Source organism: Biomphalaria glabrata, chromosome 2, assembly GCF_947242115.1.
Source record: "Biomphalaria glabrata chromosome 2, xgBioGlab47.1, whole genome shotgun sequence".
Lineage (NCBI taxonomy): Eukaryota > Metazoa > Mollusca > Gastropoda > Planorbidae > Biomphalaria > Biomphalaria glabrata.
The window spans coordinates 43,205,812-43,231,347 of NC_074712.1; the positions used below are offsets into that span (position 1 = coordinate 43,205,812).

The window sequence follows — 25,536 nt, forward strand, 5'->3', positions numbered from 1 at the left end:
CCGACCCCCCCCCCTCTCCCGGCCTCATGTTGAAGATGATGCTCCTCCTCTTCTCGTGTTCACACCCATCTCTGGCACCCTATGCACTCTGCATTCCCTCCTCCTCCTCATGAAGTCGGTAATCACTCCAAGTGAAAGGCCGCGCCGATCTATCTTGAGCCAAGTCTTTTTATCTTTTGCGGCTGCCTGCTTTTGAAGTTTGGGACAGCAACTTGAAAGAGAAAGGAGAAGGGTAGGGAGGGGTGCACATTTTTTTTCTTCAGACAGCGAGTTCTCGCCAAACTAACGTGAGATTATGACCGCGCGTGAACATCTCAGAAGCATGTCCGATCTGCGGCTCTCAATTCCATTTCATTGTTTTAGCGAATGAGCTGGATCTCTCGCTAGATGGATACAACATCTAGTTAGCTTTGTAATTAACATTTAATTTGATTTACATGTAGTACTAAAATTATATATATATATGTTGCCGGCAAAGTGCAAAATGAAGTCATTCTATAGAATACCTAGACATTCCATGCAAAGTAGCAAATGAAGAAATCCATTCTGACTTTGCCTGAAATAAATATATAATATATCCGCCAACAGATCTCAGGTTCGAATTTCTATGAAGACTAAGATTTGGAATTCCGGGATTTTTAGGGCGTCACTGAGTTCACCCAACGCTAATGGATACCGGACCTTAGTTGGGGAAAGTTAGGGTGGTTGGTCGTTATGCTGGCCACGTGATACCCTTGTTAACAGTGGACCAATCGATCGAAGGGTCTGAAATGGGTATTTTACTCCTTTTTTTTTACACTTGGAAAACGACTTGTGAGGTTAAGGAATAACAATAAAACGTATTTTTATCTAGGTCGAATTAGAGCTGCCATAAAATATCAAAGACAACCCTTGGTATAGGTCTACTCAGAAAGATTCTGATACAAGTCACAGAACGCTACTTTTGAAAGGCGTTAACGAATAACTGAATTAAGTATATCATTTATTTTCGCTAAGTGACAAAGACACATAGACACAAAGACACATAGGGTCTTTCAAATCTTTCTCGTCCTCTGGGGGAAACTTTAAAGTGTTTTCCTGACAATTTCTCAAGACTACTTGTCTTCACATGTTATTTCACTCTGTGCATACATGTGTCTCAGTGTATTTGTGTCTCAGTGTATTTGTGTCTCAGTGTATTTTGTATCTCGGTGTATTTGTGTCTCAGTTTATTTGTGTCTCAGTGTATTTGGTCTCAGTGTATTTGTGTCTCAATGTATTTGTGTCTCAGTGTATTTGTGTCTCAGTGTATTTGTGTCTCAGTGTATTTGTGTGTCAGCAATTGGACTCTACTATTACCCGCTAACTACGGTCATAAAACATAAACTTAAATTCTCTGGACAGTTCACAAGACCCTTTCAAAGACCTTCCTTCAGGGAACAAAGTCAACAAAACCAGGAAAAAGAATAAGAGGCAGACAGAGAAAGCTATAGGAAGACAATATTAAAAAATGGACAGACAAAAGCCAGAGAGGAATGGAGAAAGACAGTCAGCAGATCTTGTGTGGTACACCAGCGGTTTAACAGACTAAGGGATCTGGGAAGGTAAATGTAGCGCTGTCTCAGTGTATTTGTGTCTCTTTCTTTCTAAGGGCTGTCCTGAGTTGTTTATAGAACACAAACACAAAAAATAAAAGAAAACATAAAAAATACTTAAAAAAAAAAACAACAACAAAGCTTCTACGAAGTGTAATTGTATCAATTTGGATCAGTCATGTCATTAAGCTTGTAATAGATTTAGACCATAGACTTAGATCTATATAGTATACTAGACTGGACATGGAGATTTTTTAACACTACAAAAAATATGAGAATTTTTTAGAAAGTTGGATGAAGGCGTTGTTTTGTAAAGTTGTTAAAAGAAGTAAAGTTGTTTTTTTTTTCAACCCTAACCTATGTATTATATAATTTAATTTTTAGATCTAGATCTAGTAATTGAACATAAAAAGTAAGAGTAGGCCTACTCTTGTCTCATAATTATTATTTTGTAATTTTTAGATACATAATCTATAAAGATTTAGGTAATCAATCTATTTAAATGTAAATAAGATGATTTAAATCAACACGAATTATTTCGATCTAGGATTTTTGAAACATTATCTCAATGGAAATAAACAGGAAATGGCTTTGTTTCATATATTTGCGTCAATATCCGAGAAATGATTTTGCATTATTTCTAAACTTTGAAAACTAAAGATCATTACTTTTCTAAGACAGAAACGATTGATTGGGGCGACTCCCCTTAGAGCTTGAAAAAGAGTTTACGTACATAAATAAATAAATAAATAAATCTATATATATAGGTCTATGAATCACTCATCTGGACTCCTATCACTTATCTAGACCAGTTAGGAAAATCTGGGGGGGGGGGGGGGGGGATGGGTTGGAGAGAATGATATTTACCATAATCGCTTTTTAAAAGGATTTATAAAAAAAAAGTGTGTGTGGGGGGGGGGGTGGAACGACCTGAATTCGAACTCATGCCTCAAGCCTCCTCAAACAACGTTCTAACCACTGTATGCTGGTGTAGAGCTTATGAAGTCAGAGGATTCTATAGTTACCTATTGTTTGTCCCAAACTTACTTTCTAGCAGTAACCTATAAAGGGGACTAATTCAGCTTATACCACTAAGTTCAGTCAGGTACAATTTGTTTCCCTTGTTCGAGATACCAAACAAGATAATTAATTACCAATAGTTAATTAACTAATTGGTTAATTTTAAAAAAATTGATTCTTGTATTTTCAGGTAAAAGAAAAAATTGTGAAAATTTTCAGCTTGTTCCGAGACAGGGTGTGGGAGAGAAATATCATACACACACTTTTTGTTACCAGACAGACAGACGGACAGAGTGAGTAGATATAAGCTGTGTAAAATGCGTCAGAGTTCTCTTATAATTTGTAGGAGGGCTGTTTTGGCATCGGTGAGGAAGACGACTTGTTATAATTTTATCAATAGCGTCAATAGAATTGATGCTTAAATTGCATCGAAGCGCCCTAAAATGTAAGTCTTTCGTGTCGATCTTACAGCTGACAGTGCCAGGCGGGAGAATCGAGGCGGACAAACATATATGGATGAAATCACGAATTAGACAGAGACAAATCCTCAACAAGCACAGCAGTAGAGAGCAGGGGATGTTTTGAAGTTCCGCAAGAATCAACATTGTCATCCACTAGACCCTTCCAAGTGGATGACGAGATAGATTCTAGAAGAAGAAAATTAACTGTTAGTGCACTGACATTTAGATTTCAGGTAATACAAATTGAATAGATCAAGTAGGCCTACAACTATTTTGAGATAAACAATTTATCACACTGTGTTTTCTGTTACTATCTGCTCTGGTTTCCCTGTATTAAAATCTTACATTAAATCACAGAGACTTAAAGAGGCGTCTTCAAAATGTTTTTGTCTTGTGTGAGAAGAAAGAGAACACAGTTGCCAATGTTGTCTTTTTGTTTTGTTTGTTTACAAGCAGCATGTCTCTGTGTTGGCACTTAATTAGGAAATCAATGCTTCTCAAGAAGTCAGACATCAAGCCCATCTGAGAAGTGATCTCCATTTAGACTTGTAACATTTCCGTGGCGTGTGCATCAACCGAGACAAGATAATTGGAGCAACGATTATATATGTGTGTGTGTATGTGTGCACATGCGCGTGTTTGTGTCAGATGTCACTGGCTCAGTAGATTTCTGTTACTATATGTGTGTGTGTGTGTGTGTGTATGTGTACTAATTGTGTTAGTGTTGTTGTTTTTGCCTCTCAAATCACGCGGTAAAGTAAAAATAACTCGCATAATTGACTTTGTGTTAGGCCTTCACATAGTTTTTATACTCTATTAAAAAAAAATTTCTTCAGCAATTTAATAAGTTATGAACTTTATAAAGAAAAAACAAACCAATAGACTTTCAATTTCAATTTATCTGAATTACATATTGTTATAATTCCTCCTTAAACAATGAAATTCAGAAAAGAATCAATCGTTTTGAAATAGAGATATGGCTCGTTTCTGAATGAGCTTGTAAATCTAGAAGCGATAGGGAAGAACCACACCCATCTTTGATTATCTCAATACACAGGTGAGATTGAATGAGGTCAAGTAAGTCTAAATTAATCAGTCAGTTTTGACATGTGTATGAATATATAATTACAAAATACAACTCATCGATTCATTTATATATCAAGAGATCTCATTCAATTCGCATTAAATTTCGTACACAGCATTCTTATACTTCTGAGGTGCTTGCACAACACTGTTTGACAGATTCGCAGCCTGAACACCGCAATTCGCGAAAAAACGCAAGCTTTATATTAAACCTTTGTATTTGATTATCGGTATTTCGTCTAGATATATACACAGCGCTTTTTTGTGACGATACGCACCGGTACGGCGTACCGGCACCTTTTTCAATGTGGGGGAAAATGATTATTTTTGTTGTATTTTAACGTTTATTATTATTTTATTAGTAGTTAAAAGGTAGGCAAGCCATCACTGAGTACCGGCAAATAATTTGTTTTACTAAAAAACACTGTATTTATATATATTAATTTATCTTTTTCTCCATCTCTGCCTGCCTTAATATCTATCTATCTATCTATCTATCTATCTATCTATCTATCTATCTATCTATCTAATCTATCTATCTATCTATCTATCTATCTATCTATCTAATCTATCTATCTATCTATCTATCTATCTATCTATCTATCTATCTATCTATCTATCTATCTATCTAATCTATCTATCTATCTATCTATCTATCTATCTATCTATCTATCTATATCTAATCTATCTATCTATCTATCTATCTATCTATCTATCTAATCTATCTATCTATCTATCTATCTATCTATCTATCTATCTATCTATCTATCTAATCTATCTATCTAATCTATCTAATCTATCTATCTAATCTATCTATCTATCTATCTATCTATCTATCTATCTATCTATCTATCTATCTATCTATCTATCTATCTAATCTATCTATCTATCTATCTATCTATCTATCTATCTAATCTATCTATCTATCTATCTAATCTATCTATCTATCTATCTATCTATCTATCTATCTATCTAATCTATCTAATCTATCTAATCTATCTATCTAATCTATCTATCTATCTATCTATCTATCTATCTATCTATCTATCTATCTATCTATCTATCTATCTAATCTATCTATCTATCTATCTATCTAATCTATCTATCTATCTATCTATCTATCTATCTATCTATCTATCTATCTATCTATCTATCTAATCTATCTATCTATCTATCTATCTATCTATCTATCTATCTATCTATCTATCTAATCTATCTATCTATCTATCTATCTATCTAATCTATCTATCTATCTATCTATCTATCTATCTATCTATCTATCTATCTATCTATCTATCTATCTAATCTATCTATGTATCTATGTATCTATCTATCTAATCTATCTATCTATCTATCTAATCTATCTATCTATCTATCTATCTATCTATCTATCTATCTATCTATCTATCTATCTATCTAATCTATCTATCTATCTATCTAATCTATCTATCTATCTATCTATCTATCTATCTATCTATCTATCTATCTATCTATCTATCTATCTATCTATCTATCTAATCTATCTATCTATCTATCTATCTATCTATCTATCTATCTATCTATCTAATCTATCTATCTATCTAATCTATCTAATCTATCTATCTATCTAATCTATCTATCTATCTATCTATCTATCTATCTATCTATCTATCTATCTATCTATCTATCTATCTATCTATCTATCTATCTATCTAATCTATCTATCTATCTAATCTATCTAATCTATCTATCTATCTATCTATCTATCTATCTATCTATCTATCTATATCTAATCTATCTATCTATCTATCTATCTATCTATCTATCTATCTATCTATCTATCTATCTATCTATCTAATCTATCTATCTATCTATCTATATATCTATCTATCTATCTATCAATCTATCTATCTATCTATCTATCTATCTATCTATCTATCTATCTAATCTATCTATCTATCTATCTATCTATCTATCTATCTATCTATCTATCTATCTATCTATCTATCTATCTATCTAATCTATCTATCTATCTAATCTATCTATCTATCTATCTATCTAATCTATCTATCTATCTATCTATCTATCTATCTATCTATCTATCTAATCTATCTATCTATCTATCTATCTATCTATCTATCTATCTATCTAATCTATCTATCTATCTATCTAATCTATCTATCTATCTATCTATCTATCTATCTATCTATCTATCTATCTATCTATCTATCTATCTAATCTATCTATCTATCTATCTATCTATCTATCTATCTAATCTATCTATCTATCTATCTAATCTATCTATCTATCTATCTAATCTATCTATCTATCTATCTAATCTATCTATCTATCTATCTATCTATCTATCTATCTATCTATCTATCTATCTATCTATCGATCTATCTATCTATCTAATTTATCAATCTATCTATCTATCTATCTATCTATCTATCTATCTATCTATCTATCTATCTAATCTATCTATCTATCTATCTATCTATCTATCTATCTATCTATCTATCTATCTAATCTATCTATCTAATCTATCTATCTATCTATCTATCTATCTATCTATCTATCTATCTATCTATCTAATCTATCTATCTAATCTATCTATCTATCTATCTAATCTATCTATCTATCTATCTATCTATCTATCTATCTAATCTATCTATCTATCTATCTATCAATCTATCTATCTAATCTATCTATCTATCTATCTATCTATCTATCTATCTATCTATCTATCTATCTATCTATCTATCTATCTATCTATCTATCTATCTATCTATCTATCTATCTAATCTATCTATCTATCTGTCTATCTATCTGTCTATCTATCTATCTATCTATCTATCTAATCTATCTATCTATCTATCTATCTATCTATCTATCTATCTATCTATCTATCTATCTAATCTATCTATCTATCTATCTATCTATCTATCTATCTAATCTATCTATCTATCTATCTATCTATCTATCTATCTATCTATCTCTCTATCTAATCTATCTATCTATCTATCTATCTATCTATCTATCTATCTATCTATCTATCTATCCATACATTCACCCATTCATCACTGCCATCCTGTAACCTCCCAAGTAAATCCCTGGGTATGACTGCCTTATCAATACTCCGCTCCAGTTAATACCACATTTCTTCTGCCAGTAAGACTTGATGTTTTTATTAAAATATCCTCACGCCTGGCTGACCAGATGGTCAAAGAAATCGGTGTATGAGTTTTTCATCAGTTTCCTACTTTTGTTCCTCCTTCTTCTTCCCTTGTCCACACATTCCGACCCGGACTGTCCATCGGGGTGCCTAATATTGGTCATAACATTTCCAAAATAGTCACCACTGGCCCAGTGATGTCGTGACACTCAGAGCGTTAAGCGTTTAGTTCTGAAGTAAAGAAGCAAGCAAATAAAAAATAAAACTCCTTGAAAAAAAAAAGACCAACAAGCAACACAGTTGACAATGAGGAAAGGAAGAAGGACACTATGAATGTGTAGGGTATTGTGAGTTGTGACTCTGCAGTTGACAATGAGGAAAGGAAGAAGGACACTATGAATGTGTAGGGTATTGTGAGTTGTGACTCTGCAGTTGACAATGAGGAAAGGAAGAAGGACACTATGAATGTTTAGGGTATTGTGAGTTGTGACTCTGCAGTTGATAATGAGGAAAGGAAGAAGGACACTATGAATGTTTAGGGTATTGTGAGTTGTGACTCTGCAGTTGACAATGAGGAAAGGAAGAAGGACACTATGAATGTGTAGGGTATTGTGAGTTGTGACTCTGCAGTTGACAATGAGGAAAGGAAGAAGGACACTATGAATGTTTAGGGTATTGTGAGTTGTGACTCTGCAGTTGACAATGAGGAAAGGAAGAAGGACACTATGAATGTTTAGGGTATTGTGAGTTGTGACTCTGCAGTTGACAATGAGGAAAGGAAGAAGGACACTATGAATGTTTAGGGTATTGTGAGTTGTGACTCTGCAGTTGATAATGAGGAAAGGAAGAAGGACACTATGAATGTTTAGGGTATTGTGAGTTGTGACTCTGCAGTTGACAATGAGGAAAGGAAGAAGGACACTATGAATGTTTAGGGTATTGTGAGTTGTGACTCTGCAGTTGATAATGAGGAAAGGAAGAAGGACACTATGAATGTTTAGGGTATTGTGAGTTGTGACTCTGCAGTTGATAATGAGGAAAGGAAGAAGGACACTATGAATGTTTAGGGTATTGTGAGTTGTGACTCTGCAGTTGACAATGAGGAAAGGAAGAAGGACACTATGAATGTTTAGGGTATTGTGAGTTGTGACTCTGCGGTTGACATTTGTAAGTCTATGAATTTTGTTAGAAAGGAAATCATTTGTGAGTATATATATATATCTATATATTCTATTTTCTATTAATAAATAACGTCTGATTGGTCAAAGTTTCGATTGATTCATGTTTTATTAGGGGCAGTAAAAATTGTGAAAATTTTTATCCATGATCCGAGAATGGGAAGTGGGAGAAATGACGTTCACAAAATGTGTCCCAGACAGACAAAGCAGGTCGATATAAGCTTTGTAAATACAAAAGTTAATTGAGTAAGTCAGAATAATCAATAGGAATATACTAAGTTGTGTCCAATGTTGAGCACTACACAATCAGGTCTCTAAGTTCTACGTTTGTTGGACCAAGTAATTTTTAATTTAATAGTTGGCGAGAGTTATCTTCCAATACGTGACATTAGTTGCTTTTTTTCTTCTATAGTTTCTCACAATCATCTTCCTTTTTCTTTGATTCCATTTGATCACTTGAACATTTCTCCATATCGCTTCATGTTTTTTTTTCTTTTAACTTCCTGCTTTGTAATGCTGACAGAGTCATTGCTTGAATGTCAACTGAATCTTTAAAAAAAAATTATATTCAATGAATAGCAGATTAATGTGATTAACTTAATCATGAAAATAAACATTTTTTTTTATTTCTTAAGAATTACTAAATCCTTTTTTGTACCGGCAATTTCCGGTCTATGGAAAACGATCTTGATATTTTAACGAAGCTTATATCAATCAATTCACTCTTTTATCAAGAAAATAATTTCTTAGGGAGTATTCAAAAGTCCTTTTCCCCTGTAGTGGTAGCGGTGGGTGTTAAGCATAATTAGACAAACAGCAGGTAGGCCTATTAATTAAACCAACACAATTGGTCTCAACAAAATTCTACCAATAGAATAATAGAAGTATAGCCATCCAAAAATCAGGTTGCTTCCTAAACTGACTTTTGTTTCTTTACGAAATAAACGCGACCATTTTTTTTTTCATATATTTTTTTTTTTACGATTCGCCACGAAAAGTTTTACTTTTAAGACATCTTAACCTCGTTTTGAAAACGAGTCAAAATTGAATTCCAACACTTTTTTTTGTTCTATTTCGAGGCTGCTAATTTGAAAGGGGAAGAAAGATCTAGGAAATGGGATTACATTTGAAAACAACACAGGACGCTAAGGCGCGAAGATGTTATAGTCTGAGGTACCAGTCCGAATGTCTTAAAGAAGTTTATCCTTTGAGTCCTTTCAATCTAGACGTGTTTGTGACTTAGACAGTCAACTTGACTCTTATCGATCTGACGTCATCGGTCTTTAACGACGCTGTGGTTGGTGGTGGAAAGTCCTGGTAGACCGGAAGTCAGACACTGGAGCCCCCAGTGGCGCGGAGTAGTGCTTCCTTTCTTCAGCTCGGGGCGCTGGCTGACACGTGGGGAGAGGCTGAGGATTTAATTGCTTAAATTGAGATCTGACTGAGACATTTTGATCTTTAATTTCAGATCCTTGTCTCTCTCTCTCTCAACTCTTCGACTGCTTTTTTCTTATTCTTCCTTTCGTCTACCTAAAAAAAGATTCATTTAATCACGTATTGTTTCAATGGTAGATCTGACCTAATCACGGCAGATATGAGTGCTATTAATTAGAACTGTACTTTTGTTTTCACTTCTTATCAATGGGATTATTATTAGTGGTAGACCTAGAAGTACTAGAAGTACTAGTAGTCCTAGAAGTACTAGAAGTACTAGTAGTCCTAGAAGTACTAGAAGTAGTAGTAGTCCTAGAAGTACTAGAAGTAGTAGTAGTCCTAGAAGTACTAGTAGTCCTAGAAGTACTAGAAGTAGTAGTAGTCCTAGAAGTACTAGAAGTACTAGTAGTCCTAGAAGTACTAGAAGTAGTAGTAGTCCTAGAAGTACTAGAAGTACTAGTAGTCCTAGAAGTACTAGAAGTAGTAGTAGTCCTAGAAGTACTAGAAGTACTAGTAGTCCTAGAAGTACTAGTAGTCCTAGAAGTACTAGAAGTAGTAGTAGTCCTAGAAGTACTAGAAGTAGTAGTAGTCCTAGAAGTAGTAGTAGTCCTAGAAGTCCTAGAAGTAGTAGTAGTCCTAGAAGTACTAGAAGTACTAGTAGTCCTAGAAGTCCTAGAAGTAGTAGTAGTCCTAGAAGTAGTAGTAGTCCTAGAAGTCCTAGAAGTAGTAGTAGTCCTAGAAGTAGTAGTAGTCCTAGAAGTCCTAGAAGTCGTAGTAGTCCTAGAAGTACTAGAAGTAGTAGTAGTCCTAGAAGTACTAGAAGTAGTAGTAGTCCTAGAAGTACTAGAAGTAATAGTAGTCCTAGAAGTCCTAGAAGTAGTAGTAGTCCTAGAAGTACTAGTAGTCCTAGAAGTCCTAGAAGTAGTAGTAGTCCTAGAAGTAGTAGTAGTCCTAGAAGTCCTAGAAGTAGTAGTAGTACTAGAAGTAGTAGTAGTCCTAGAAGTCCTAGAAGTAGTAGTAGTCCTAGAAGTACTAGAAGTACTAGTAGTCCTAGAAGTCCTAGAAGTAGTAGTAGTCCTAGAAGTCCTAGAAGTAGTAGTAGTCCTAGAAGTAGTAGTAGTCCTAGAAGTCCTAGAAGTAGTAGTAGTCCTAGAAGTACTAGAAGAAGTAGTAGTCCTAGAAGTAGTAGTAGTCCTAGAAGTCCTAGAAGTAGTAGTAGTCCTAGAAGTAGTAGTAGTCCTAGAAGTCCTAGAAGTAGTAGTAGTCCTAGAAGTACTAGAAGTAGTAGTAGTCCTAGAAGTACTAGAAGTAGTAGTAGTCCTAGAAGTCCTAGAAGTAGTAGTAGTCCTAGAAGTAGTAGTAGTCCTAGAAGTAGTAGTAGTCCTAGAAGTAGTAGTAGTCCTAGAAGTAGTAGTAGTCCTAGAAGTACTAGAAGAAGTAGTAGTCCTAGAAGTAGTAGTAGTCCTAGAAGTAGTAGTAGTCCTAGAAGTAGTAGTAGTCCTAGAAGTAGTAGTAGTCCTAGAAGTAGTAGTAGTCCTAGAAGTAGTAGTAGTCCTAGAAGTCCTAGAAGTAGTAGTAGTCCTAGAAGTAGTAGTAGTCCTAGAAGTAGTAGTAGTCCTAGAAGTAGTAGTAGTCCTAGAAGTAGTAGTAGTCCTAGAAGTAGTAGTAGTCCTAGAAGTACTAGTAGTCCTAGAAGTAGTAGTAGTCCTAGAAGTAGTAGTAGTCCTAGAAGTAGTAGTCCTAGAAGTAGTAGTAGTCCTAGAAGTAGTAGTAGTCCTAGAAGTACTAGAAGAAGTAGTTCATTACTTTTGTAATCAACTATTGGTAATTTTATTTTTTGTTATCTCGAACAAGGAAAAGAAATTGTACTTGACTGAAGTGGTGGTATAAGCTGAATTAGTCCCTTTTATAGGTCACCACTCTAAATTGAAACAATATATATATGTATAAAGAGAGAGAGAGAGAGAGAGAGAGAGAGAAAGGGAGAGAGAGAGAGAGAGAGAGAGAGAGAAAGGGAGAGATGTGAAACTAGTTTTCGAAAAAAATAATGTTAGAAAAAAAAAACGAACACGTTTCTGACGGATATAGTTTTATCTCCTTTGTGTAGGCCCCTTCCTTGCGTATCCTGCCTTCCCTTAAATCCGGCCCTGAATGAAGCCACCGCCCTGCTGAACAAAGTGTGAAGTAAGAGATAACAAGCATGTATTGGCAATGTTTGAAAGAATAATTGTCTAGAATAGAAAAAAATAACGCTAGTAAAATCTTACATTGATAAAACAATGAACAGGTTGCTAAGTAAATATATCAATAGTCCAAGAATATGATACATTTCAATTCTTACAACGAACTCCTTTTGTTTACATTTTTTAAGTGCCTGTGTGGGTCCCTATTGGTCATACGCTCGGGTTCATTGAACCCCTTCACGCCATAGACGCCACTGAATCAGCTCACATTTCGTAAGTACTGATTTAATTAATGTGAGATAAGGACCTAAACAAAGTGCCAAATCGAATGAAAGATTCTGTTGCTTCCTTATCAATTAAATTTGGACTATTTTTTCCCCTTGCCTGCCACTTCCAAATGTAAGACTTAATTAACATAAATAAATAGCATGGCTTTGATTGTAGATCAAGCGTGTCCAGACAAAAATTCGCATCAATGAAATCACGAGACAACAACAGAAACGTCCGTCCCTAAATGTGCAATCTCGTGGAACCCAAATCATTAGTTGTAGTATTTTATGACGCCACTCCAGCTAATGAAATAACTCGCGTCACTGTTTGATAAGCTAGTCATACAAACAAATGCGGGCGCGAATGGCGATAAAGAAAATAGCGCATTTAATGTCTTATAAAGTGGTGATCAGTAAATATCATGAGATGTGCTAGATCAAAAAAAAAATTAAAAGCCGCTTACATTAACTTTGGTTATATGCATATTCAAGTAAAAAATTGTTGGCTTCATATAAAACAATTAAACAAGAAAAAACATTTCAAAATACTTTTTTTTAAAAAGGCAATATTTCTTATAGAACTTAGAGATGTTCTTCTTCCTTCTTCCTCGTTCTCATTTTTATATTGGAGCGTTCAGATGACTAGACCAATATATGAGATAAACTGCGCAGTGGTTTCCAAATCAGGGAGCTCTCCATATAGTTTTTATTCTATAGGGGTGTTTCGGGGACAGTGTCTTGTACGGGCCTCTTGGTAAAGTTTTGAAGGACATGGTCAGCATTCTCTGGTGACACTCCACATCGGCAGATTTCACTGGCTCCAATTTTGAGCTTACGGTACATATTTTTCTCTTGATAACTATTAACAAATGCAACATCAATACCCCCCCCCCCCCCATCCCGACGAATGTTGCTAGTAGACTTTATACTATTCCAATGATAGGCCTTTGTATCTAGTGTTAGAAGAACAATTACTGGCTCGTTGGCCACACTAGAAAAAAGTTTGTCCGTTCTACTGTAACACAAGGAAAGATTTCAATGTATCTAGAGAACGAGAAAAGATTTATCTCTCTAACGGATTATAACGGGTATTAGCGCGCGATGTAGGCATTTTACATTCAAGAAATGAATAAATTAATTAATTAAAGGTCTATTATTGGAATTTTAAAAAAATTAGTAGATCTATAAATTCGCTAAACCAGGATTCTTTCTCGGTTGGGGGGGGGGGGGGGGAGGAAGGAGCCATGTGGCGGGGTGAAAAATTATCCTTTTTTAAAAAAAATCTAACACTCGTGAGTGATTAAGATAAATAGAATGGCTCTATAAGCTGTGTAATGGAGGTATTGACATTTTTTTTTAAAAGTATTTTTTACGCGTTTACCGCTGCACAGGTACAAAATAAGTAAAAAGAAATTCTTACAAACCGCACCCTTGTATACCCCGCATGTGCGGAGCGTGACTTGGAGTAAACTACCGGTACATAAAGTACCATCATCGGTACTATTTGTTTCCTTGAGTTTTAGAATCAGATGTCCATAAAGTTTTCCAATGTACAGTTCACAACCACACAGCGAACTCTTGGAGGTATAAAGACACACCGGTATGTCCATAGTCTCAGTCTCAGTTATGCTATCTTCATGAGTAAAATAAATTATGTAAACCCCGCACTGTTTTATAACCCGCACAGCTACCACTTGTCTGGTAAACTTGTATAACCCGCGGGTTATATGTGCGACCATGCGATACTTAAATCTATGTATATCTATAGATCTATGTACAAGTAATATAAATCTGTATTTTTCAATCTTATTTATGTTAAACTATGTGAATCAAACCCAAGACTTTCGCTTTAGTATTGCAACACTATCAACTTTCCAGCCAGTTTCTGTCATGTTTAGTCTTATAACTATTTCATTCATTCCTAACTGTTATCTCCCCTATTTCCATGTATAGAGTTTAAGCTTATAACGTGTTGTGGTATATATACTGACATTTAAATGAGTGGAAAATAAAATGGTCGCAATTTTTTTTATATGCTATCTATTTAAGCTTAAAAAATAAAATTAATTCAATCGTTAATGAAGTGATCTTTATGAAATTTCAATCAAAGATGTTGTCGTGGACTACGAGTGTATGTGTGACGTTTTATCTGGACAGGAGAATGAAAAGTTGTCGCAAAAAAGAGATGATTCCAATGTTGTAGTTTTGTTTTTTGACTTACAACTTTGACGAAAGTGTTTACCAAAAATGAAGACATTGACACACACACACACACACACACACACACACACACACACACACACACACACACACACACACACACACACAACACACACACACACACACAGACACACACACACACACACACACACAGAGAGAGAGAGTGTAAGGCTGGAAACTTAAATGACAATGTTTTTAGGTGCAAACAAATATTTTAGCTGGTCATTTTAGCGCCAGTTGTATGTAAGTTGTATGTAAGTTGTATGTGAGTTGTATGTAAGTTGTATGTAAGTTGTATGTGAGTTGTATGTAAGTTGTATGTGAGTTGTATGTGAGTTGTACGTGTTGTTAGACATAACGTGAACGCAAACTAACAGACTGCACAAGACAATAGTGGGGGCAGGTTATTTCCTCACTGTTTCCAACTAAACAATATCAATTACTTTGTGCTTCCATTGAAGATGCTAAAAATAGAAATTCTACAGTGTTGAAAAAAAAAAAAAGCAATACAATTATTCCATTGTTTCTTCCAATACCTCGTGTATCACTATCTCCGTGGTCTGTACTCCAATGCATGCTAGTTAGGGATTTGGCTCCATGGATGTCCAATAATTCTTTAGCTCGTGAGTCCAGTCCTCGCTATGGTAGCTCAACTCATTGGGATATATCTGACTTGGTCAAAACGTTTTTACCGGTCAAAGCGTTCCTACCACTAGACAAAAAGGATTTCCACGGATGTCTCTAAAACAGAATATTTCTAATGATTATAACAAGCAAAATATAATAAATATTTAAAAAAAAAAAAGAACTTAAGTGGAAGAATCATACCATCACTGCCATATCTCTCAATACTGCAAGGTTTAACTCCCTTTTTCCAAGTATAACGAAATTAATTAATAACCACTATACGATTAGCCAATTGGTTAGGTTTTGATTGATTAATATATTGTCATGGACTATGAATAATTGTGTACAGTTTAAACTTGGTCCGAGAATGGGAAGTGGGAGAAAAAAATGTACAAAATTTGTACCAGACAGACGGAATAAGTTAATAAAAGCTTTGTAAAATATGATCGCGATGAAAGATTATGACGGGTCCGCTTTACCATTACCAACAATATTCTAGAGAAACAAAGGACCCACTCTTATCTATGTTTAATTATTGTAATTAAAATTAGTTTACTGTGTTGTGTAATGAAATCTAAAGACAGTCCCTCGCACACTATCTGCTGATACGATAGGAAAAGTTCAACTCCGAATTGCACATCGCAATTAACACGTCTCCACTAATTCTAGAAAACAGGAAACGAAATGTCCACACAGGGGAATTGGCCGTGCGAGATGGACAGGCAGACACGGTGGACGACATCAAACGTGGACCAAGTCAACGTAACGAGCGAGGTGGCCCTTAATTTGATTGGTTTTAAACAATTTAGCTTCTGGACACAAACGGGGCGATAACTGGCTTTCACTTTTTATCTCGTCTGCTCCTGTTTCTATATTTTCAATTTATGCAATCTTTAGGCCTGGGACTTGCAATGATGATGTCATATTTCTTCAATGAATGAAAAAAATAATTTTTTGCCTGGGTGAAAAAAAAAAAAGCCAATAGTATCACGTCATTAATAATCACTGAAATTTGAAGGTCCCAATTATTATTTCCAGCTAACAATTAGAGTGGTGATTAACACGACGTAAAGGAGGCTATAGAATGAGTCAATTTGAAACGAAGCGCTAGATGTGTTATACTGAAAGGATATAAAATTAACAAGAAAAACGTAAAAATACTTTTTCAAAATTTCTAAAAAAAAACAAACAAAAGAAACCCTTATAATAAGTGTAATTGCATCAATTAGTTCAGATCAGTCATGTGATTAAATTTGTTATAGCTCTGGACACAAAAAAAAACAACAGAAAAGTATTTCGGATAAACAAGGAAGTATATTGGTTTGTCCAAACAGAACAGACTCTACCACAGTTTATATTTGACAGCTATTGCTATTAAAAAATGTCAATGTTTATTTTGTTTTAAAAATGTTAAGTATCATATGGATCCCTAGTAAAACTATTCTGTTTATGAAGTTTTTTTCCGTTCTTCAACATTAGGTACATCATTGATCAGTAAATTATATAGATCCATCTATAATTTTTTTTATTGATTACATTTGATTGTTTAAATATTGATAATGAGCATTAATTAAACTATATTTTCACATGAATTGAACTAATAGAGATCTGTAATAAAACATTTTTTTTTGTTTGAGACAAACATATATACAAAAAGCTAAAAAGATTCTATAAATAAAAAATCACCCTTGAGGTCAGGATTTTGTGATTTTACCAACACAAAACAGCTACAAGACACCAATAACAAAGACAAACCGACACAAACACTCTTTTTGTCCTCTGGCAATCAAATCATCAAATAAGAACAATCTGGTAAAAACTTTGTCACATGTAAATTATGAGTGAGTCTGGTGTGAATGTACACTTTGTTTTTTTTTATAGTTATAATGTTTTGTTTGGTGTAATGCACACATTGTAAGACAAATTTCCTTACGGACAATAAAGATTATTATTATTATTATTTTAAACAGCAGTATATAAATATAAGATATTCGTTTATTATGTAAAATAAGCAGAAACCTCTGAGAGCTATCTATTAAGGCCCTCACTAACACTTTGTTGATCTGTGAACATTCCTGGGTGTTCTTGAAGGTAGGATCTAACTCGGGTCACTTCAAGTCAACACTAGCAGAAGATTTAAGTTTCTATAAATCAAAGGAGGAGAATGAAAGAGCGCGTGCCTGACTTCGTAAATTGCTTCACCCTCCCCACCCCTATATATATATATAACTGGTTGAAAAAAGAAATTAATTACCAAAGATAAATTTAAAATATGCCCATAGATTTACTTTTATGTTTAGATCTTCATATACTTATAGTGTTGTTGTTTATTTTTTCGCAATGTTTGGGGAAATGAGTTTTTGTTGACTAACCCTAATTATTACATTTAATTCATAATTGAGTAAGATTAACATACCCCCCCCCCCTGCTGTCGCACTTACTGTAGTAAGTAAAGTTCCCCTTTCAGACCTTGTGGTCTATAGGGCAGATGATGTAAAGGTCATCTGATTCTGTGGCCTACAGTTAACGAGGGTGTCATGTGGCCAGCACAACGACCAATAGCCTTTACTTTTTCCCAACTAATGTCAGGTACCCATTAGAGCTGGGTGGACTCAGAGGTGCCCGAAGATCCAGAAATTAAAAATCCCAGTCTTCACCAGGATTCGAACCCCTCGCACTTACTGTAAAAAGGCAAAATTTGTTATTTTTGTAAAAACATGTGGAGACTTCCTACTTATTATTTAAAAAATCTGTCACGTCTTATCATCTTCTACACTTTCTGAACATTTCCATTTTGAGTAGAAATCTTTTTGCATAACTTGTTACTTTCTTGTAAAAACGAGTAAATCTAAATTTGGCCTATTCTGAAACTTTACACTCAACTAGATATGAATATTTCATCTCACAAGTCCAAACTTCAAGAACAAACTGTTTTTAGGCTACTATAATTTTGGATGTAGCCAAAGTCAGAGTGACAGCTGGATCTAGTCTCCATTGAGAGATCTACATACAGTAAAAGTGACAGCTGGATCTAGTCTCCATTGAGAGATCTACATACAGTAAAAGTGACAGCTGGATCTAGTCTCCATTGAGAGATCTACATACAGTAAAAGTGACAGCTGGATCTAGTCTCCATTGAGAGATCTACATACAGTAAAAGTGACAGCTGGATCTAGTCTCCATTGAGAGATCTACATACAGTAAAAGTGACAGCTGGATCTAGTCTCCATTGAGAGATCTACATACAGTAAAAGTGACAGCTGGATCTAGTCTCCATTGAGAGATCTACATACAGTAAAAGTGACAGCTGGATCTAGTCTCCATTGAGAGATCTACATACAGTAAAAGTGACAGCTGGATCTAGTCTCCATTGAGAGATCTACATACAGTAAAAGTGACAGCTGGATCTAGTCTCCATTGAGAGATCTACATACAGTTAATGTGACAGCTGGATCTAGTCTCCATTGAGAGATCTACATACAGTTAATGTGACAGCTGGATCTAGTCTCCATTGAGAGATCTACATACAGTAAAAGTGACAGCTGGATCTAGTCTCCATTGAGAGATCTACATACAGTTAATGTGACAGCTGGATCTAGTCTCCATTGAGAGATCTACATACAGTTAATGTGACAGCTGGATCTAGTCTCCATTGAGAGATCTACATACAGTAAAAGTGACAGCTGGATCTAGTCTCCATTGAGAGATCTACATACAGTTAATGTGACAGCTGGATCTAGTCTCCATTGAGAGATCTACATACAGTAAAAGTGACGCATGTATGTCTGGGTGTGTATTTGTGAGGCATGACCAAACATTCTTTACTTCTATGACAACTTTAGCCAACGATTTGTTTTGTTTTGTTGTTTGTTTTCTTCTCCAGTTTTTTTATCTACTTTTTTTTGTTGTTGAAATTATCATCTCTGTAGCAGGAGCGTCTCCCCATTGGGACGGCTGCAGGAGTAAATTAATTGGACGTAGGAACTTCAAAGGCCTTTGAAATTATGCCTATTACGATACCACGGCTTTAATGACGGCCGGGACTTGGGCTGTAGTTAAAATTGGCAGAAATAAGATAAAGACGGAAAGAAGGCGTATTTTTTTTGATGTCTGGAAGAAAGAGATGATTTGGAAAGGGAAGAAGGAAAGGTGGGGTGCTTTATGAGATTTAAGGTTGGCATTAGGGGAAAATATAAAGGAAAGGGAAAAAATGATACCGAAACATTATAGAGATGTTTTACGATACCATCTACAAGCTAGATTTGTTCTGCTGGTATGCTGAGCGAATGGTATGAATTTAATAAAGGAAAGTTATAACTGTGTCTGTGGGTGTTATCACTACGGGATATGGTGAGACTTTGGTGAGACATGAAAGTTCGTTAAGAAATCGTAAATGCATTCACAAATGTAATGTAGTGTGTCTGTAGATGTATGTTTATAATACGTCGTGACTATTAATCGTGTGTCTCAATGTGTATAGGAATGTCTTTGAAAAATATATGGTGTGCCTATGTATTCATATGGTGTATTTGAATATATATATATATATAGAGAGAGAGAGAGTGTCTTTAAATATATATGGCATGTTTATGAATATATACAGTGTTTTTTTTTGTGTGGATATACATCATGTGTCTATGAATATATATATGGAATGTCTTTGAATATATATATAAATATAATACTTACTTTGCCACTTTGCTTCGAGATTACAGTATAGATTGTATTATAAAATAGATGAGTCTTTTAGAAGGAATTGTGAATGAACTGCAAGTGTAAGGGAGTTAATAATAGTATATATTTATTTTCGTTGAGGAACACGTTGTGCATTACAAGTAACAAAACGTTATAGCGATATCAAACGAAATATTCGTTTATAACACAGTTTCACTCAAACGTGATTTGGGAAGAAAAATTTAGTCCATGGGTGGGCTTGAACCACAGACCTTTCGGTTAATAGCTGAATGTGCTAACCGATTGCGCCTAAGAGACAAATACAAACATACTGTACTTTGTAACCATGTTAAGATTCAACGAAGTTTAACGTATAGTTGTATATAACATTTAGAGTGTTTAGGTACTGTGGCGTTACCCCTCACTCTCTCTCTCTCTCTCTTATATACATATTGCTTTCCAATATTTCTTGATTTTATTTGTAGCTGTTAGTGTCTTCCATAAAAGTTAGACTCAAAGTCTTGCATTGGCCTGCGATGTGTCTGCATGTGTCTTAGATAAATTTGATGTGTCTGCATGTGTCTTAGATAAATGTGCGGTGTCAGAGTTCAAACAACGAGTGTATTAGTAAATATTCTAATTTGAATCGTGAATTTATGTCTGTGCGTGAGTGTGTGTGCTCGGGAGTGTGTCTGTGTTATCCGGGGTAGTCCTCTCTCTTTTGAACTTGTCGGTAGGCTCCCGGGATCAAAGACATGGAAGGTTTATTGAAGTAGTTGGGCAAGTGTGTGGTGAGTTCAAGGAGGCTAGTGTTAAGGTTAGGGTGTAGGTGAATTGCAGATATTTCCAAAGTTTTACTTATGATGAAAATAATAAAAAAAACATTCATAAAATTTCTAAAATGGCGGCTTAATGGGTGAAATTAAACGGGCATCTTGCTTCAAACATCCACACAGAAATACAATAAACATGCATATATGTAACTCTATCGGGAGTTTGGGCCACGAGGCCTTCACCAGCTACAAAACAAACAAGAGGAAACAAACAATTAACAGGGTCCGGCACTGTTACATATATTCATGTTTATTGTATTTTCTATTCAGTTGTTCACCCTTGCAGCAGTAAATATTTGTATTTGAGTCTTAAAACATCCAACCTGAGTATTAAAAAAACCCCAACAATTCCAGTAATATATACAAATGTAGTTTTAATACTTGAATAGACTTTAGATCTTATCTTATCTTATATAATACAGACGTTACTTCAAAAAAGAAGATGATGACGTCCTACGCGTCATGCATTCAGACAACTTATTTACTCAACAATAGTGACGCTAAGTAAATTATTCGATGACTCTATCCAGTCTGTCTGTAGCTTGTCGAGTGCCCGGACATAAAAAGTCGGACCAAGTGTTCACACTGTTTCCTTACTCTCTGGACGTGGCTAGATCTAAATGTTTATTACTTATTGTGGTATCATTTATTCCAGTATTTTTCTTTTATTGCTGCAGGTAAATATAAACTTCTTATTATTTTAACATTTAAATATTACTAGAAGTAAGAAGAGAAGCAAGTAGTTTGAAGACAATACATGTTCCAACGGCAGCATGTATGCCTAGATTAGCTTTGATATTCAGTGGGGAAGAAATATCAGCTTCTTTGTAAACAATTATATTTGTTTATACCTATAATAATTCATTAAAGTTTGTTAAAGATGTTTGTTATGATTATGTTTATCTTTCAAATTTATACGTAGTTTTATTTGAGTTTTGTTAAAAAAATATGTGGATTTAACATTTCTTACTTTTTACATTATTTAGTGTATTAGTGCTGCTAGGTGTACACCTAGGTTGTGTCTACATTTCAGGCAAACTTTGAGAATATTTTAAATAACAGGTTCTTTTGTTTGACGTTGGCAGGTCTTTTGAATACCCCCCCCCCTCCCAAACAAAACTTTGAAAAAATGTTATACATTTCTGTGTAATCACACTATACATTAATTTTACATTTCAATTTTTTAATGCCAAATATTTTACGATATTCTCCCCCTACTACCACACATACACAATCAGATTTCAAACGTTAGGATTTTCTTCTTCTTTTTTTTTTTTAATTATTATTTGTTAAAACTGCAGAGAGTAGTACATATAACATAAGTATTGCTGCAGCCGAAAGTTGTTCTATATTTAGAACTGTATAAAATATGTATATAAGAAGATCTCTGTGTTGTATCTGTCAGCAGTCTCATAATGCCATAAATCTGTGTTGTATCTGTCAGCAGTCTCATCATGCCATAAATCTGTGTTGTATCTGTCAGCAGTCTCATCATGCCATAAATCTGTGTTGTATCTGTCAGCAGTCTCATCATGCCATAAATCTGTGTTGTATCTGTCAGCAGTCTCATCATGCCATAAATCTGTGTTGTATCTGTCAGCAGTCTCATCATGCCATAAATCTGTGTTGTATCTGTCAGCAGTCTCATCATGCCATAAATCTGTGTTGTATCTGTCAGCAGTCTCATCATGCCATAAATCTGTGTTGTATCTGTCAGCAGTCTCATCATGCCATAAATCTGTGTTGTATCTGTCAGCAGTCTCATCATGCCATAAATCTGTGTTGTATCTGTCAGCAGTCTCATCATGCCATAAATCTGTGTTGTATCTGTCAGCAGTCTCATCATGCCATAAATCTGTGTTGTATCTGTCAGCAGTCTCATCATGCCATAAATCTGTGTTGTATCTGTCAGCAGTCTCATCATGCCATAAATCTGTGTTGTATCTGTCAGCAGTCTCATCATGCCATAAATCTGTGTTGTATCTGTCAGCAGTCTCATCATGCCATAAATCTGTGTTGTATCTGTCAGCAGTCTCATCATGCCATAAATCTGTGTTGTATCTGTCAGCAGTCTCATCATGCCATAAATCTGTGTTGTATCTGTCAGCAGTCTCATCATGCCATAAATCTGTGTTGTATCTGTCAGCAGTCTCATCATGCCATAAATCTGTGTTGTATCTGTCAGCAGTCTCATCATGCCATAAATCTGTGTTGTATCTGTCAGCAGTCTCATCATGGCATAAATCTGTGTTGTATCTGTCAGCAGTCTCATCATGGCATAAATCTGTGTTGTATCTGTCAGCAGTCTCATCATTCCATAAATCTGTGTTGTATCTGTCAGCAGTCTCATCATGCCATAAATCTGTGTTGTATCTGTCAGCAGTCTCATCATGCCATAAATCTGTGTTGTATCTGTCAGCAGTCTCATCATGCCATAAATCTGTGTTGTATCTGTCAGCAGTCTCATCATGCTATAAAAACAGAGATGTAGATAATTTAGGATAACAATTTTGATTTTAGTTTGGTGTTGAAAAATATAAAGGATGGAGATTGGCGTCGACGGAACATATGTGGTGCCCCACGGGCCATCAAACTAAGAAGACAGCTGAAGCTCATAATGAGCAATTTCTCTTTTATGAGGAAATATAAAAAAATAATTTGGGCCACACAAACTATTTGAGTTTGACCTCAAAGCTCGCCCGGTAGATTATTTGGGTTCAAATAATTTTTATGGCTCTAATAATTTGTATGTTAATAAACAGACTCGATGTTTGCTTGGTGCGATGATTTAAACAGAAATAAAATGGAGGCTATAAAAGAAATTTATTTATTTAAATAGGAAATTAAACACGACATTAAACGAGATAATGTTAAAGTTAAAGGCAGTGTTTATGTTATAAATAAATATTTATATATAGAATGATAAATTATCAAAGGAAAGTCTACATTAAAGACAAAAAAGGAACAGCGAGAAAATAAAATTACGTAATTTATGAAAAACCTGCCTGGGTTTAAAGCTAAAGCAACAAATAACTCAAATTCATATTTCTCAATTTTCGTAATAGAGTTAGAGTTAGACTTAGAGTTAGACTTAGAGTTAGACTTAGAGCTAGACTTAGAGTTAGACTTAGAGTTAGAGTAGCAAACATAGAGTCATGGCGCTCTAGTAGGTTTGAGATCTGATTCAAGTTTCTCTTTTTTTCTTTTTTTTTTTGGTCAATTTTTTCTCTCATTTTTTTTTTGAGTCCTCTACGAGGTTCCACCAATTGGAGGCCCTAGGCCGGCTGTCTAGTTTATGTATGCTTTAGGCCGGCCCTGCCAGAGAAATAAAAAGACATAGACACTGACTGTTTTAAATGTACAAACACAAAAAATACACCCTTTTTTTGGTTCAAGAGACTGTATACACACCCACACAGTTTTACCGACATACATTATTTCTAATAGATACTGGGGCGTAGCAAGCTCTTCGTGGCACACAATATTAAGGTAAATCCCCACCCCTTTATAAAATGAATCATCCTGTATACGCCAGTGCATTTACATAAAAATATTTGTATGCATTTTCCAACTAAACAAAGAGTCATGACACTTAATTCGGGTCCAACTTTTTACAATAATCTATACTAACCTATACCCTTGAAATCAATAAACCACTATCTTTCAAAGGTCCCTGTGTGGCCCCTATTAGCCAAGGACCGGGTGCAATGAACCCCTTTTGCAACATGGTTGCTACGCCACTGTCCACATACATATTTATTCATATAATAGTGATACATTTATTCATACAAAATTGATACATTCGTTCTTTCATACATTGACCATTGACCACTACAGGCCCAACCTGTGTATCAAGGATTGGCTTCTTTAGTCCCACAAGATGTTACACAGAGAGGATAGGATTCCTTGAGACGCAGAAGGCCACAGAGAGATATTGATACATTACTTAATATAGAGACACATACTTGCAGGCCTATAGAAGCTGTGTATCAATCGTTTAATGTTTCAAACAAAATGCCTTCAAAAGCTGAGTTCACTGAGACTGATTTAGCCTTCCAATTCACTTTCTAACAGGTCAAACAGAAGCAATGATTAGGCATAATGCTAACAGTTAATTACTAGTCTTTAGCTGATGACTTTAATTATATTTTATATCGATGTTTTGAGCGCAGATAGCTCACTAGGAAGATGTACATTATTGATGAAAGAAAAACTGATTTAGCTTTTTAATGACACTCGTTAAATTTCCACACAATAGAAACACATTTTGAGTACTCTCGATTTCATGGCAATATCATGAGAAAGTATCGTCTAAGTAGTGTGTGTGTGCATGGGCGGACTGGCTATATGGGCATTCGGGCAAATGCCCGGTGGGCCGGTACCCAATTGGGCCGGTAGGGCCAGTGAAATGAACAGGGCCACGTGAATGCCACCAAGACTCGAATTAAATTGTAAAAAGATTTTATAATTTCACTCAGAGCGTCATGATTTACTTAACCTACAGTGTATTAGGGATACCTATGTAATGCACTTTCCGATATAATTTAATAACCTGCATATGTATACAGTGCTTTTTATAGGCTTCATCCATCATGGTGGCCTACACACTAAGCGAATAACAAGCAACATAAGGCATTTACTTCTTTTAAAAATATAAAGTTCACGTTGGTGTGACTATATTCGAATGAGTCTATAAAGGGACCAATCACGATGCTCCCAGTCTTAGAGTTGGAATGTCCAGTCACATACGAATTGGTATGGTTAAGTTATTATTATTATTATCTTGAGAAGAAAGTGCAGATGATGCTATTGTTGCTGTTAAGATA

At 35.0% G+C, this 25,536-nt stretch overlaps 1 long non-coding RNA gene across 1 annotated transcript; it reads left to right on the forward strand.

Annotated features, from left to right (window-relative positions):
* The first annotated feature begins 275 nt into the window (after window positions 1-275).
* On the forward strand, window positions 276-3,379 carry LOC129924828 (uncharacterized). Its single transcript, XR_008776761.1, has 3 exons — window positions 276-412; window positions 1,416-1,583; window positions 3,066-3,379. It is a non-coding gene; the product is annotated as an uncharacterized LOC129924828 (long non-coding RNA).
* The last annotated feature ends 22,157 nt before the right edge of the window (window positions 3,380-25,536 follow it).